This window comes from Neoarius graeffei, chromosome 3, assembly GCF_027579695.1.
Source record: "Neoarius graeffei isolate fNeoGra1 chromosome 3, fNeoGra1.pri, whole genome shotgun sequence".
Classification (NCBI taxonomy): domain Eukaryota; kingdom Metazoa; phylum Chordata; class Actinopteri; order Siluriformes; family Ariidae; genus Neoarius; species Neoarius graeffei.
In genome coordinates, this window is record NC_083571.1 from 88,476,018 (window position 1) to 88,493,800 (window position 17,783).

General features: G+C 40.7%; 1 protein-coding gene across 1 annotated transcript in view; it reads right to left on the reverse strand.

The window, feature by feature from the left end:
- The window catches only part of tns3.2 (tensin 3, tandem duplicate 2), a 135,379-nt gene that overhangs the window by 36,520 nt on the left and 81,076 nt on the right, over positions 1-17,783 (reverse strand). The gene's annotated exons all lie outside the window — the stretch shown is intronic.

The following is a 17,783-nucleotide window of genomic DNA, read 5'->3' on the forward strand; positions in this document are numbered from 1 at the left end:
TATTTCTAGAGGAAAATGATCCAATATTACATATCTGTGAGTGGCAAAGGTATGTGAACCTCTAGGATTAGCAGTTAATTTGAAGGTGAAATTAGAGTCAGGTGTTTTCAATCAATGGAATGACAATCAGGTGTGAGTGGGCACCCTGTTTTATTTAAAGAACAGGGATCTATCAAAGTCTGATCTTCACAACACATGTTTGTGGAAGTGTATCATGGCACAAACAAAGGAGATTTCTGAGGACCTCACAAAAAGATGCTCATTAGGCTGGAAAAGGTTACAAAACCATCTCTAAAGAGTTTGGACTCCACCAATCCACAGTCAGACAGACTGTGTACAAACGGAAGAAATTCAAGACCCTCCCTAGGAGTGGTCGACCAACAAAGATCACTCCAAGAGCAAGGCGTGTAATAGTCAGCGAGGTCACAAAGGACCCCAGGGTAACTTCTAAGCAACTGAAGGCCTCTCTCACATTGGTTAATGTTAATGTTCATGAGTCCACCATCAGGAGAACACTGAACAACAATGGTGTGCATGGCAGGGTTGCAAGGAGAAAGTCACTGCTCTCCAAAAAGAACATTGCTGCTTGTCTGCAGTTTGCTATTGGAAAAATGTTTTGTGGATGGATGAGACCAAAATAGAACTTTTTGATTTAAAGGAGAAGCGTTATGTTTGGAGAAAGGAAAACACTGCATTCCAGCATAAGAACCTTATCCCATCTGTGAAACATGGTGGTGGTAGTATCATGGTTTGGGCCTGTTTTGCTGCATCTGGGCCAGGACAGCTTGCCATTATTGATGGAACAATGAATTCTGAATTATACCAGTGAATTCTAAAGGAAAATGTCAGGACATCTGTCCATGAACTGAATCTCAAGAGAAGGTGAGTCATGCAGCAAGATGACAACCCTAAGCACACAAGTCGTTCAACCAAAGAATGGTTAAAGAAGAATAAAGTTAATGTTTTGGAATGGCCAAGTCAAAGTCCTGACCTTAATCCAATCGAAATGTTGTGGAAGGACCTGAAGCGAGCAGTTCATGTGAGGAAACCCACCAACATCCCAGAGTTGAAGCTGTTCTGTACGGAGGAATGGGCTAAAATTCCTCCAAGCCGGTGTGCAGGACTGATCAACAGTTACCAGAAATGTTTAGTTGCAGTTATTGCTGCACAAGGGGGTCACACCAGATACTGAAATCAAAGGTTCACATACTTTTGCCATTCACAGATATGTAATATTGGATCATTTTCCTCAATAAATAAATGACCAAGTACTGTATAATATTTTTGTCTCATTTGTTTAACTGGGTTCTCTTTATCTACTTTTAGGACTTGTATGAAAATCTGATGATCTTTTAGGTCATATTTATGCAGAAACGTAGAAAATTCTAAAGGGTTCACAAACTTTCAAGCATGACTGTATACCAATTATGTATTATTTATACCAATATCTTCCAAAATCGAAACTATACCCTCCAAATGAATATAATACTCCTAATCCTTTATCTTTAGCAGTATTTAGCCCTTCTACATGGTCTTATTTAAATGTGCATCTCATTCTTTAACAAATTCTCAGTAGCGTTAGACTGTGCTCCTCAGAGTTCCTTCTAAATGCCAGTTTAAAATGTCACATGCTCAGAACCAAGGCATTATTTCACCAAAAGGAGGCTGAAAAACAGCCTCACTGGTTTAATTAAGTGAAAGCACATTAAGAGAACAGTGTGTTTGGTGTAAACCATATGTTTTTGCACTTTCTCTCTGATTTAAACGGAATGTGTGGAAAACACTGACCTTATTTCTGTATCTCACTACTCAGCGGGGATAGTAATAAAAAGAGCAAAGCTTTACATTAACATATGTACTTAAACATCTAGCGTTAGGATCCACCAATTCTCATGATATTCGATGATGAAACTGGACATTCAGTTGGAAATGACTTCTGTCTGGTTAAGCACCATCTAAGTTTGAAAGCAACGTGTTCCCAAGTGCTTCTGAGACACTTGAGGACTCCTACATCTCTTTTCACACAGATACATATAAACCCAGGCATTCCAGCAGTAAAGGAAAGATCTGTAGAGAACATTCTAGCATAGTCAGCCATCAGGCGAGTAGATACAGGAGATCAGCACACACTTCAGTGCCTAATGCTAGGAGGTTCTGATTTTCTGATTTCAGTCTCTAGTGTTCTTATGTACAGTAGGAATTATGGTGGTTTAGCCCCCAGTGTATTAGCCCCATCTCATAGCTGTCAACCCCAAAATGAAAAAAGAAGTGAGAAAGCCGGGGTCCAGGAGCTGCAGGCCCCAGTCAGGTCCAGGGTGAAGCCCCAGTGGGGGGTCCAGGGAGCAAAGCCCCCTAGCCGAAAACGATTTTGCCAACTTTAAGAGGGGATTGATGGCCTTAGGTTGAATATTTAGTTTTCACTTTCTTGTTACAATTAATGAAACAAAGGCTTCATTAGGACACCACATGTATTAACAAACCAATGCCAGGGAAACAATAACACATTTCAACATGATCATGAAATGAAAGATGTGCAATGATCACATTTCAATAAGATTTCACCACAAAACTACATATGCATGTCACTTCATAGGAAAACAGGAAACACAATTTGTGTTGCCACCAAATCATTTCTAAACCAAGGTTTGAACTCATAACCAACAACAGTACCAGTGTGATCACTTAAGGAACCCATACAGAGAAATACAAATTAATAACACATTTAACACAAAAATTGTTTCCACACATATATCTATTACCAAAATAATACCAGGATACTTATTCGCTGTCACTCATTTTTGCCACGTGTGTCTTTCCCACCGGTAACGTGGAAATGATGAAGACAAAGTAAGACGCAATTTCATTGGCCGACTTCTTGCAGTCAACCAATCATGAATGTCCTTTCAAAAGCTCTTTCACTGGGCTTCCGGAAACACAATATCGTGTACATAGAGGGCATTGCATGCACTGATGCATCGATAATGCTTTGTTTTCCATGAATATATTTTTTTTTTTCTGAAAAATCGTGAGAATTTGATAGCAGAAGCGTGAGAGCATGATTCAGTGCAAAAAATCGTGAGTCTCACAGCAAAGTCGTGAGAGTTGACAAGTATGCCATCTTCAGGTGTTTTAGCCCCATCACTGAATTGTGAAGCGCTTCAGTTTGGCTTTTCATCGTACTTTGGAGGAAGGATTATTGCTTGTGTTTGTTTAACATCTGATATGTGACACGATTGAACATACTAAAGACAAGAGGAATTAAAAATCGCTCCAAATTATTACTGGCGATTAGTCATGTTAAACGGTACTAAAGCTGAGAATTCAACATCGCATCGAATTATTACCAGTGAACCATAATATGTTTCTTAGAATGACGATCGCATCTTTAGAATGTCCTTTGAACAGTGGCGATCCTAGAGTGATTTACTCCCCGGGCGAAACCCCCTGCTGGCGCCCCCCCCGCCTGTCTTGGTTTTTTTTTTTTTCGGGTTTTTTTTTGGGGGGACCTTTTTTTTCACGCCCCCCGCGTTGGGCTCTGTATTAGCCAACAGAATGTTAACATTTTTACATGGTTGTTTAAACATTTCTCGTCGTGTGTTGTACGTCGCGGACACGGCGCGTTATAAATTTGCTGTTACCAGAATGGCAATGATCAAGTCGTAATGTATTACTTAAGACTCTGTGTAATGTCATAGTAGTGTAGTACTATGGTAGTAAAGTCTTTTTGATGACTAGTACAACGTTCCGCTGGCAGGATTGTGCATATTATGGGGCTATGACAAGTTAGGCACACACACACACACACTGATGACGTCACCTGTGCAACTTTGGTACTGGGCTTCCCCATCCAAAATGTTCACACACACACCCCCGCCCGTCTTGTTTTTTTTTTCGGGGGGTATTTTTGGGGGACCTTTTTTTTTTCGCGCCCACGCTCGTGCCGCCCCCCCCCCCCCCCCCGTGATGCCACCCCGGGCGGCTGCCCGGTCGGACCGCCCCTGCCTTTGAAACTGCTCTATTGAACTGCATATATTTAAACATACAAACCCTTGATTTGATTCAGCTTGCTAGTCAGAGTTTCTTCAACTACTTTAAGTTAGCTTACATAAGTCAAATGAAAAATCCAGTTAAAACCTTCAAGTTCAGACTTTCCTTTAAAAAGCTCTGTTCTCTTTAAATCTAGAATGATCCATCATAGAGACAAGTTTGATCATCTTTTTCACATTTAAACATCGGGCTAAACCACATGAAGGTGGCGCTAAAACACTGCACTCTCAGAAAATAAAGTACATTATTGTGCCTTGAGGGGTACAATGGCTCGTCACTAGGGCAGTACCCTCTAAGGCAGTGTTTCTCAACCACTGGGCCGCGGCCCATTAGTGGGCCGTGAAGCGCCATCTAGTGGGCCATGAGGGTTTTTTTTTCAAGTTGAAGCTAATTTTTACTCGTAGTAGGGTACAATTCCTGGGCTGCATCCGACATCACATCCGCCTCATTAAGCTACGGTCACACTACAGCTCACGATACTTTGCGATGGGTTATCGATGAAATTGAGGCATTTTAGTGGCATGACGATATACATGTGAGCTAAAAGTTGTGGTCACACAGCAGGTGAACATTTGACCGTCACGCCTTTGCACACTTGAGTCTGGCATAGCTCAAGCGGCCACGTGCGCTCGCAGAGCATGTTCTGCGCAATCTTGGGACCCAGTCGTTATGGGAAACACCTGATACTGAGTTGAGCTCAAATCAGCACGCGCAGATATGGACGCTATTTTCACGGAGGCTTTGCAAAGTATTATCATTACCACTGTCACGTTTGTTTCTAGCCATGTTTATAATGCTGTTGAAATATTCCGCTTTATGATTCTGCTTTTGTTTGTGATTTGTTTTTGGAAATATCACGCCTGCTAATAAACACTCTTCCTGCACTTAGATCCGTCTACCGCCGTCTATCTTGTCATGTCCTGATCCCCAGATCTTTAACCCAGCCACATATAAAAAGTTGTACGCCTCCATGCTCTTCCAGGTTTTCATCTGATTGTCCGTGTAGAACAATGTCTGCAGCACCAGGTAGTTTGAGATGTCAGGGAACTCAATGGTGGATAATTTTCCAACTCATAGGAAAAATCCTTCTTTGAGAACATGTAAGGATCTATCCCATTGAGTGGTTCCTATATCCACTTCTTGGTTTTAATAACTTGCTTGTTTGCTGTACACAAACATGGCAATAAGTTCTCATGTTAATCGACCAGATTCCACTTTTGGATCATTAATCCCTTTTGACTGAGAATGCCCTGCATGCATGGTTTGGCTTCTGGAACATCCATAGAGTTTTAAATACAATACCTACAATTAAAATCAGTTTGCTTTTATTTAATTTATTTAATTCCTGCGCTCCCATCTGTAACAGGGAGTGATGTTGCATTTCATTGATACACTTTACAATAGATTATTAGATTCTAATAGAATAGATGAGCCAAAATAATTGGAGATCATTTTTAATGGGCCCCAACTCATTACAAGTATAAATAGGTGGGCCTTGAAGCAGAAAAGATTGAGAACCCCTGCTCTAAGGTACTTATTTGTACCCTTTATATACTGCTTGGGAACACACACACAAACACACACATTATATATATATATATATATATATATATATATATATATATATATATATATATATATCCATTATCCGTTGCCACTTATCCTGTTCTACAGGGTCACAGGGAAGCTGGAGCCTATCCCAGCTGACTATGGGCAAGAGGTGGGGTACACCCCGGACAAGTCGCCAGGTCATCACAGGGCTGACACAGAGACAAACAACCATTCACACCTACGGTCAATTTAGAGCCACCAATTAGCCTAACCTGCATGTCTTTGGGGGAAACCAGAGCACCCAGAGGAAACCCACGCAAACAGGTCCCCACCGGCTGCTGGGCTTGAACCCAGGACCTTCTTGCTGTGAGGTGACAGTGCTAACCACCACACCGCCATGCCACCCCATATATATATATATATATATATAAAAATATATATATAAAAATATATAAATATATAAATATATATATATAAATATATATATATATATATATATATTTTTTTTTTTTTTTTTTTTTTGCCCTAAAAAGGTACACATAGTTACCTTGAGGTCTAATAATGAGCCATAGGAGGTACATTAGTGTAGCTCGTACATTGAGGGAGAAAAATGGGCTCCTACTGTACCCCTATTTCTAACAGTGTGGGGGCTAAACCAGATATCTACAGTAGCTACCCAGTCAAACCTCATTCACTCTCTTTCTCTTAAGGGAAAACAATTTTATCTGAGTGAACATTATGTACCATAGAGAGCCACAAAAAGACAGGGGAAGAAAAATAAAACTGAATATTTTCCACAAAAATGCACTGGCTGGTGTGAAAATGGGTCTATGTATGATGTGAGGAATTCCAAAGGCCTTTAAATCATGGATAGACTTTAAGAAATAAAATTGGTACACACTGCACCAAAACCCCAAGAATCCAGAGATATCTTTTCAAAGTCTTGCAGAAATCCAGATTATATCTGGTGGTTCTTTGACAGTGGTGTGATTGGACGGTACCCAACATGGATTTCATAGTTTGAAATATCAGGGGAAAACCCATCTTTGGTGTGGTACAATGGTGTAGTGGTTTGCGCTGTTGCCTCACAGCAAGGAGGTTCTGGGTTCAAGCCCAGTGGCCGACGGGGGCCTTTCTGTGTGGAGTTTGAATGTTTTCCCCGTGTCTGCATGGGTTTCCTCTGGGTGCTCCGGTTTCCCCCACAGTCCAAAGACATGCAGGTTAAGCTAATTGGTGGCTCTAAATTGACCGTAGGTGTAAATCTGAGTGTGAATGGTTGTTTGTCTCTATGTGTCAGCCCTGTGATGATCTGGTGACTTGTCCAGGGTGTACCCCACCTCTCGCCCATAGTTAGTTGGGATAGGCTCCAGCTTACTCGTGACCCTGCACAGGATAAGCAGCTACAGATAATGGATAGAATGGAAAACCATTTCTGGATTCTGGGGGTATTTTGGGCAGTATAAAAAATAGATAGCAAGTGAAGTCTGAACAGTTTTATTAATTTCAAGCTTGAATTTGTCTTATTATTTTGGGACATAATTTTGCATTCTTCTTATTTAAAAATCTTGAAATAAGCATATTGATCTGCCAGGAGCTAATATTAAAAGCTTTTGTGAAATAAAACTAAATCAAGAAATAGGATTAATTAGCAAGTTTTGTACTTTTTTCAAAGAATCTACCAAAAAGAAATATTAATTGAATTTGTCTCCGTTCAAGATATTTGTAATCATTAAAATATCTTCTTCTTTTTTTTTTACAGTGTAACACTGAGGCATGGACAAGCAGCCAAATGTCTTAATATGCTTTAATGGTGTTTACAAGCTGCTCCTATCTGCTCAGATCTGCAGCCTTATCTGGAGGTTGAGTTAAAGCCTCAAACAAATTCTTCTCCAAAACTGGAGCAATAGGCAAAACAGGAAGAGTTTTCAAAAAAAAATGCAAACCCTTGCACTAAAAATACATGCAATATATCCATCATTATAATTTTTTTTTTGTACACACGAACTTGTCAAACGTCAGTGGAGGGAGGTCGAGAGGAGGCTGAGATCAGGATCGACAAAAATACTGTAAATAGGGAGAGACATCTGCATATGAACGCAATGACATTCCAAAGCCTGTTTGTAAATATACATATTTCCATGGCTTGGAATCTGCCTGTTATCAGATGTAAAGCGAGAGCAAACAAAGAGAAAAGAAAGAAAAGACAAGAACAGAGAAGAGATCTACTCTAGTAGGATGAGGATCTTCTTACACTGCCTGCTGTCTGAATGGACAGTGACAGAGACGGCTACAGCAAATGGCTAATACACTAACATGCAAACACACACACACACACACACAGAGAGGGGGGTATTAAACAGAAGATTAAACTTTGCATATATATATATAAGTTTTTTTGCACACATACCTAGAGAAGTGGTCATGATGAGGAAATCTTCATGGGAGATTCCTACCCAGGACAAAGCCGACTCCTGTGGTTATGTGTAAAGTCTCGTAAATGTCTCTTTCCCACTATCACTGAAAGTCCCTAAAGTTCACTCTCTTGGTTCCTGCACTATGGTCTGCTTTCTGACACAAGTAATAACAGCATGTTACACAGTTACTGTATGTTCTCTCTCTCTCTCTCTCTCTCTCTCTCTCCTGTCTCTCTCTTGCGCACGTTTTCTATTTGTCCATGCCCCAAATGAATGAAGTCATCGAGTTGGCCGAGATCTACGAGCCTCCAGATGGAAAACTACTCCATCCTTTCTTCCTAGACTAATGTGCCATTGAGTGACTCCTTTGAGGAGACACAGGGAGGGACAGAGGGAGGGAGAAAGAGAAAGAGAGGGAGGGAGGGAGAGACGGAGACAGAGCAAGGGAAGGTCTGAGGAGGAGGAGGAGGGTAGACGACTGCCCCCACCTGGTGCGAGGCTGAGGGACAAAGAGAAGAGACGCTTTAGATTAATTAACATATGACTTCATGATGACTCTTGGACTTTTTGCAAAGCATCCTGCAGACCTTCACAATCTGTCCTGTCTGAGCAAAAGGTCAGAGGTCAGGATGTCCTCTTACCAATGTCCATATGTTTGCTATTTTATTTCTCAAGTGGCATGTGCAAGCACTCCAAACATCTGCGCTCACAGTCTCAGGTCTGTTTCTCTACAGTGAGTAATAGTATAGTAGTATTAGGCATATCAGGTGAAAATTCAAATTCATTCCAAATTGCTTGAAACTGCTCTCAGTGAATTCAGAACTGAGTGCAGAACAACATTCTTTTTACAGAATTAAAATATAGAAAACTGCCGTAATATTCTGTATGAGGATCACACGGTCCAAAATGGGTCTTATTAATGAATGAAATCAAATGTTTTTTCTTAATGACTTTTTTATTTTTCAAGATATTTACATGGAAGTTGGCAGGCACATAGATGGTTGTATACTGAATACAAAGTTTGAAAAATTAGTAAAAATGAATTACGCAAATTAGTATTTAATCTCATTCATCTCATCTCATTATCTCTAGCCGCTTTATCCTGTTCTACAGGGTCGCAGGCAAGCTGGAGCCTATCCCAGCTGACTACGGGCGAAAGGCAGGGTACACCCTGGACAAGTCGCCAGGTCATCACAGGGCTGACACAGACAACCATTCACACCTACAGTCAATTTAGAGTCACCAGTTAACCTAACCTGCATGTCTTTGGACTGTGGGGGAAACCGGAGCACCCGGAGGAAACCCACGCGGACACGGGGAGAACATGAAAACTCCGCACAGAAAGGCCCTCGCCGGCCACGGGGCTCGAACTCGGACCTTCTTGCTGTGAGGCGACAGCGCTAACCACTACACCACCGTGCCGCCCCTGGAAAAGGCATGAGAATCATTAAAAGTATCTATTGGGAGCAGATGGCAGCCATCAGATATGAAAATAAACTTGGGGAGTTTGTGAAGATCAAGAGGGGAGTCAGACAAGGGTGTGTATTATCACCCAATTTATTCTCATTATACAGTGAATACATTATGAGAGAGATAAGGGAACTACCTGGCATCATTGTAGGAGGTCAGAACATCAACAATTTAAGATACCCTGATGATACTGCCCTCATTGCAATAACCGAAGAAGACTTGCAATGTTTAGTCAACATCATCAATGAGAAGAGTGAAGAAGTAGGACTAGAACTTAACATCAACAAAATGGTCACCATGGTTATCTCAAAAAAATAAGAATTGCGAACATGCAAGATTAAGTTGAAGAGTTCCATATTACAACAAGTCAATAGTTTTAAGTAACTTCATGCCAATATTTGCAATGATGGAAGATCATTAAAAGAAATCAAAATTAGAATTGCACAAGCGAAAAAGGCTTTCATGGATCTGGACAAGCTTTTAACCAACAGGAACATCAGCTTCAAGGTCAGAAAGAGAGTGTTGGATTGTTACAGCTTGCCAGTTTTGAGATACTGAAGTGCAACATGGACAATGAACATGGCAGCAGATACAGTGGTACTTGAAAGTTTGTGGACCCTTCAGAATTTTCTATATTTCTGCATAAATATGACCTAAAACATCATCAGATTTTCACCCAAGTCCTAAAAGTAGATAAAGAGAACCCAGTTAAACAAATGAGACAAAATATTATACTTGGTTATTTACAACCCCGATTCCAAAAAAGTTGGGACAAAGTACAAATTGTAAATAAAAATGGAATGCAATGATGTGGAAGTTTCAAAATTCCATATTTTATTCAGAATAGAACATAGATGACATATCAAATGTTTAAACTGAGAAAATGTATCATTTAAAGAGAAAAATTAGGTGATTTTAAATTTCATGACAACAACACATCTCAAAAAAGTTGGGACAAGGCCATGTTTACCACTGTGAGACATCCCCTTTTCTCTTTACAACAGTCTGTAAACGTCTGGGGACTGAGGAGACAAGTCGCTCAAGTTTAGGGATAGGAATGTTAACCCATTCTTGTCTAATGTAGGATTCTAGTTGCTCAACTGTCTTAGGTCTTTTTTGTTGTATCTTCCGTTTTATGATGCACCAAATGTTTTCTATGGGTGAAAGATCTGGACTGCAGGCTGACCAGTTCAGTACCCGGACCCTTCTTCTACGCAGCCATGATGCTGTAATTGATGCAGTATGTGGTTTGGCACTGTCATGTTGGAAAATGCAAGGTCTTCCCTGAAAGAGACGTCGTCTGGATGGGAGCATATGTTGCTCTAGAACCTGGATATACCTTTCAGCATTGATGGTGTCTTTCCAGATGTGTAAGCTGCCCATGCCACACGCACTAATGCAACCCCATACCATCAGAGATGCAGGCTTCTGAACTGAGCGCCGATAACAACTTGGGTCGTCCTTCTCCTCTTTAGTCCGAATGATACGGCGTCCCTGATTTCCATAAAGAACTTCAAATTTTGATTCGTCTGACCACAGAACAGTTTTCCACTTTGCCACAGTCCATTTTAAATGAGCCTTGGCCCAGAGAAGACGTCTGCGCTTCTGGATCATGTTTAGATACGGCTTCTTCTTTGAACTATAGAGTTTTAGCTGGCAACGGTGGATGGCACGGTGAATTGTGTTCACAGATAATGTTCTCTGGAAATATTCCTGAGCCCAGTTTGTGATTTCCAATACAAAAGCATGCCTGTATGTGATGCAGTGCCGTCTAAGGGCCCGAAGATCACGGGCACCCAGTATGGTTTTCCGGCCTTGACCCTTACGCACAGAGATTCTTCCAGATTCTCTGAATCTTTTGATGATATTATGCACTGTAGATGATGATATGTTCAAACTCTTTGCAATTTCACACTGTCGAACTCCTTTCTGATATTGCTTCACTATTTGTCGGCGCAGAATTAGGGGGATTGGTGATCCTCTTCCCATCTTTACTTCTGAGAGCCGCTGCCACTCCAAGATGCTCTTTTTATACCCAGTCATGTTAATGACCTATTGCCAATTGACCTAATGAGTTGCAATTTGGTCCTCCAGCTGTTCCTTTTTTGTACCTTTAACTTTTCCAGCCTCTTATTGCCCCTGTCCCAACTTTTTTGAGATGTGTTGCTGTCATGAAATTTCAAATGAGCCAATATTTGGCATGAAATTTCAAAATGTCTCACTTTCGACATTTGATATGTTGTCTATGTTCTATTGTGAATACAATATCAGTTTTTGAGATTTGTAAATTATTGCATTCTGTTTTTATTTACAATTTGTACTTTGTCCCAACTTTTTTGGAATTGGGGTTGTATTTATTGAGGAAAATGATCCAATATTACATATCTGTGAGTGGCAAAAGTATGTGAACCTTTGATTTCAATATCTGGTGTGACCCCCTTGTGCAGCAATAACTGCAACTACACATTTCCAGTAACTGTTGATCAGTCCTGCACACTGGCTTGGAGGAATTTTAGCCCATTCCTCCGTACAGAACAGCTTCAACTCTGGGATGTTGGTGGGTTTCCTCACATGAACTGCTCACTTCAGGTCCTTCCACAACATTTCGATTGGATTAAGGTCAGGACTTTGACTTGGCCATTCCAAAACATTAACTTTATTCTTCTTTAACCATTCTTTGGTAGAACAACTTGTGTGCTTAAGGTCGTTGTCTTGCTGCATGACCCACCTTCTCTTGAGATTCAGTTCATGGACAGATGTCCTGACATTTTCCTTTAGAATTCACTGGTATAATTCAGAATTCATTGTTCCATCAATGATGGCAAGCCGTCCTGGCCCAGATGCAGCAAAACAGGCCCAAACCATGATACTACCACCACCATGTTTCACAGGTGAACTTTTAAGGTTCTTATGCTGGAATGCAGTGTTTTCCTTTCTCCAAACATAACGCTTCTCCTTTAAACCAAAAAGTTCTATTTTGGTCTCATCCGTCCACAAAACATTTTTCCAATAGCCTTCTGGCTTGTCCACGTGATTTTTAACAAACTGCAGACAAGCAGTAATGTTCTTTTTGGAGAGCAGTGGCTTTCTCCTTGCAGCCCTGCCATGCACACCATTGTTGCTCAGTGTTCTCCTGATGGTGGACTCATGAACGTTAACATTAGCCAATGTGAGAGAGGCCTTCAGTTGCTTAGAAGTTACCCTGGGGTCCTTTGTGACCTCGCCGACTATTACACGCCTTGCTCTTGGAGTGATCTTTGTTGGTTGACCACTCCTGGGGAGGGTAACAATGGTCTTGAATTTCCTCCATTTGTACACAATCTGCCTGACTGTGGATTGGTGGAGTCCAAACTCTTTAGAGATGGTTTTGTAACCTTTTCTAGCCTGATGAGCATCAACAATGCTTTTTCTCAGGTCCTCAGAAATCTTCTTTGTTCGTGCCATGATACACTTCCACAAACGTGTTGTGAAGATCAGACTTTGATAGATCCCTGTTCTTTACATAAAACAGGGTGCCCACTCACACCTGATTGTCATCCCATTGATTGAAAACACCTGACTCTAATTTCATCTTCAAATTAACTGCTAATCCTAGAGGTTCACATACTTTTGCCACTCACAGATATGTAATATTGGATCATTTTCCTCTAGAAATAAATGACCAAGTATAATATTTTTGTCTCATTTGTTTAACTGGGCTCTCTTTATCTACTTTTAGGACTTGTGTGAAAATCTGATGTTGTTTTAGGTCATATTTATGCAGAAATAGAGAAAATTCTAAAGGGTTCACAAACTTTCAAGTACCACTGTAACAGCATTAACGCAGCAGAAATGTGATTTTTCAGAAAAATGTTAAAGATATCTAACACTGCAAGAATAACAAATGAAGAAGTATTAAGAAGAGTCAGCAATGAAAGATGTCTCTGCACTAACATCAGAAGAGAGCAAGCAAAATTCTTTGGACATGTGATGCGACAAGGAGGGCTCGAAAATCTTGTAACCACCGGAAAGATCGATGGTAGAAGAAGTAGAGGAAGACAACGTGAGAAATATCTGGACCGCATGCAGAAATGGCTACAAAGACGTCCTACTGAAATAATCCATCGAACGAGTAACAAAGATTAATGAAGGACCATGATCGCCTACGCTGGAGGGCATGGCACCTAAGAAGAAGAAGACGACCTTTAACAGAAATATACATATCAGTGTGAGTTAACTGTCAAGCCAGAAGGCTTGCTATAAAGTGAGTGTGGCTTCTTTGAGATCTATTTCCACTCACAGAGCAAAAATAAACAGGCCATTTGGCCATATTGTGTCTGAAATGTCACTAATTTGAGTTTAATTTCTTGTTCATAGAACTGTTGTATAAAAGCAATATCACACTTGAGGTTGTGCTGTTGTACTAAATATCAGCACAGCACTCAAACTACAACCGAATCACAGCTATACTGATATTCAGTAGAACAGCACGACCTTGAGTGTGATATTTTTTAAATAACATACTGGCTGTGTAGGTGAAAAAATGCTGGAATTCAAAAAAGGAACAGTTCCAATAAATAAACAGATCAGTGCACATCCATTATCCATAACCACTTATCCTGTGCAGGGTTGTGGACAAGCTGGAGCCTATCCCAGCTGACTATGGGTGAGAGGCAAGGTAGACCCTGGACAAGTCATCAAGTCATCACAGGGCTAACACATAGGGACAAACAACCATTCACACTCACATTCATACCTACGGTCAATTTAGAGCCACCAATTAACCTAACCTGCATGTCTTTGGACTATGGGGGAAACTGGAGCACCCAGAGAAAAAACACGCATGCCCCTTTTCCACCAAAGCAGTTCCAGGGTTGGTTCGGGGCCAGTGCTTAGTTTGGAACCAGGTTTTCTGTTTCCACTGACAAAGAACTGGCTCTGGGGCCAGAAAAACCGGTTCCAGGTTTGCTGGGCCAGAGAAAAGAACCACTTACGTCAGCGGGGGGGTGGAGTTGTTAAGACCAACAACAATCGCAAGACCGCGAAAGGTCGCCATTGTTAAGCACCGAGAAGCAGCAGCTGTACAAACGCAAAGTCATCCATTATTGTTGTTGTTGCTGCTTCTTCTTCTCCATGTTGTTGTTGCTTCGATATTCGTGCCAAGGTTTATGCAAAAGCAGCGACGTAACTGACGTATACAGCGACGTAATGACGTGGCTCCCCTTAGCACCACAAGCTATGGAAAAGCAAACTGGTTCTCAGCTGGCTTGCAAGTTGAACGAGTTGTGAACCAGCACCAGCACTGGCCCCGAACCAGCCCTGGAACTGATTTGGTGGAAAAGGGGTAGCAGACATGGGGAAAACATGCAAACTCCACACAGAAAGGCCCACTGGGCTTGAACCCAGAACCTTCTTTCTGTGAGGTGACAGTGCTAACCACAACACCACCGTGCCGCCCTCAGTACACATCCTCTGTTTAATATCTGAACTCACTTATATGTGTCAGTCCACCAGATTTTTATACAAGATGCTAAGATTATGGATTTTGAGTTCTACCTGCTGCATTACACTACCAAGCCTCCGTATGCAGGAAATACAAACCGAAGTGAAATTGTGCCAAGGGAAGTTACTGTAAATCTGACATGAAATCATGTGCACAACCAAAAATGGTTCATTTTCCAAGCAGAAAGCCTTCAAAATGTCTATGATGTACATGATATTTCAGCTAGGTCTAAAGTGTATTTTTGGACCAGAATGACACTATTTTTACTATGGATTCACAAAACAGCTACAGTATGGGTAATTTAATTTGATGCCTCACTGATTGGTTGGCACCATGCTAAATTCATTTTTGGCACTGTGCCAATTCTGTCAGAATATTAGTCACTGACGCTCTGTTTCTAACATGGGACCAACTTTAACCTCTCCAAAATGTTACCAACAAAGCTAGAACTGTTGGTGACACAAAATAGTCATAAAATGTGTTTTTATCCTTTCTAACCTCTGAACTTGCAGTGTTGAAAACATGGAGACCAGGACTCAGAATCAGTCAGTACATGTACAATGAATGGATGCTGTCGAGTGTTGGCTCATTTCTAGTTCTGGATAGTAACTACACGGTAGTCATTTAAAACGAGTCCCTGTCTCAAGTTCTCTAGAACCAGCCTCAGTCCAACATAGTTGTGGATGTTAAAAGTGGTAAATGTATCCTGTAGGGGTGCTATTGAGGTGATAATTTGTTGATAGTTGCTGGATCAGCCAGCGAAAGCGGTACAAAATATCGCACATTTTTCAACACCGTTTCTATGCATTCTGTAAACAGAGCATCTGGTACAAAAATCCCGTGGTGCGACACATATATATTTAAGCAGTGCCTAAAAGCAGACCTCCCAATGAGTGTAAAATGTGTTAGTAAATAATCCCATATTATTTTGTAGAAAGCAAATTAAAAATAAGCGCTGGATAAAAACCCATATATCTTGTGTAAATAAAGATACAAATTTTGTTGTCCAGTGATCAAGTGTTTGAGATTCGTTGCCTTGCACTTACAATCAGGTTCCCTGTGGTAGTACACGTCTTTCATATGTACAGACGTCATTCGTACATATGTATATATGTATGTATGGATTCTCTATAGTCGCAAAAGCCATCAAAAATCAGGTCGATGCATTCCCATATTCTCTTAAGAATGGAGCCTTGCACTGCTATTACTGAATATTCAAAAGAACTATCCAAACCAGAGAAATGTTTCATAAGATATCTAGGAGTGCATATAGAAAAAGTGTTACTTAAATGACAGGGGTATGCATGGGGTAGTACAGCACCTCAGATGGTACAAAGGTGCTACTACAAGCACAATTTATACTTGTTAGTTATGCTTGTGAAGAAATGGGGAGAAAAAAGGATAAGCAGCTGCAATCAGTGATTTATCTAAAGGAGCAAAACAATTTGTTGACCAATAATTTATTTCTCTAAGTCCTTATTTTGGCATTATTCCTTACTTTTAAGTTTGTCTATTAGGGAAAGACTCTCTCTCTCTCAGCAAACTCAGTAAATAATTATTTTATTCTGTTAGTGACTACCTGGTTGGTACTAATCTACTGTTTTCATGTTTATTTTTAAAATAGTTATTAAGGAGTCACATATTATTTGACCTCATGAGGAAATTATAATGCACAACTTCGGGACCTCAAAGGTTCATCACTTCCTTTTTGTTTGTGTTTTGTATAATTGATCTACTTCATATTTCTCACTTTAATACATACAGTATAGTGGATGTATCGAAAGTCCCTCTCATGCCAGAATCTGGTCTTCCCAGGCAGTCTCCTGTCCCAGTACTAACCAGCTCTTTGAGGCGTATGGGTACGGCACCGATCTCCGTTTCAATAGCCCTCAGCCTCTCGCCTATACAGCTAGGGCTAGAGTGGGTGGGTTGGTCTTCTGGTAACCGCAAGAGTTTGACTTCCCCACTCGCATCTGTATCGCAGTGTGCCCTACCAGATGCCAGTAGGTACCATTTTTATGATGGTCTTTGGTATGACCTGACCGCGAGTAGAACCCGCAATCTTCCGATCAAGAGGTGAACATGCTAACCACTAGGCCAACTCGCGGTATAGTGGATGGGAAAAAAGCGAGTAACAGCCTGATAAATGCATTTTTGATAGCTATAGCAAGTTATGAGTGTTTGAAATATGCTATGTAATATATCAGTCCATATGTCAAATGGCCATAAACGAGATTTGTTGAGACCTGTGCGAGACATCGTAGGACAGAAGTAAAACCTACAGCGGAAATCAAAGTGACCAACATCTGCCAACGTTGTCAAAAGACGCACGCGGCCTCTTTTGAATGCTGATGTAATCAAGCCGGAAGTTTTGTTTGTTTTGATAGCAATCAGTAAAATTTGAAAAAAAAAGTAGGCAGTAATCATCTTTTAAATTCATTTTTGTGCAATATTTCATTTGGAAAACAGTTTTCAAAATGGCAGCACTGACACCTGGCTGACACTTCACGTTTCGAAGTCTCGCACAAGTCTCGTGAAGATCGCGTGGATAAGTGACGCCTGCCGTGGACCAAACGAACTAAATTCAACATGGCTAAAAACCGAATAGGCCGATAAGTATAATATTTAATTGCAATTAGTTGCCAATACGAGTCACGATATAAGGTTACGAAAACTGAAAACATAATTGAATAACACGTTAATTAAGAAATAAAGCAAGTTTAAAAATGACTTCAGTTCCCCCTTTAATATCTCTAGTTTAACAGTTTTCAATCCACAGCCTTACGGAGATATGTACATCCTTAAACAATCCGGGTTGA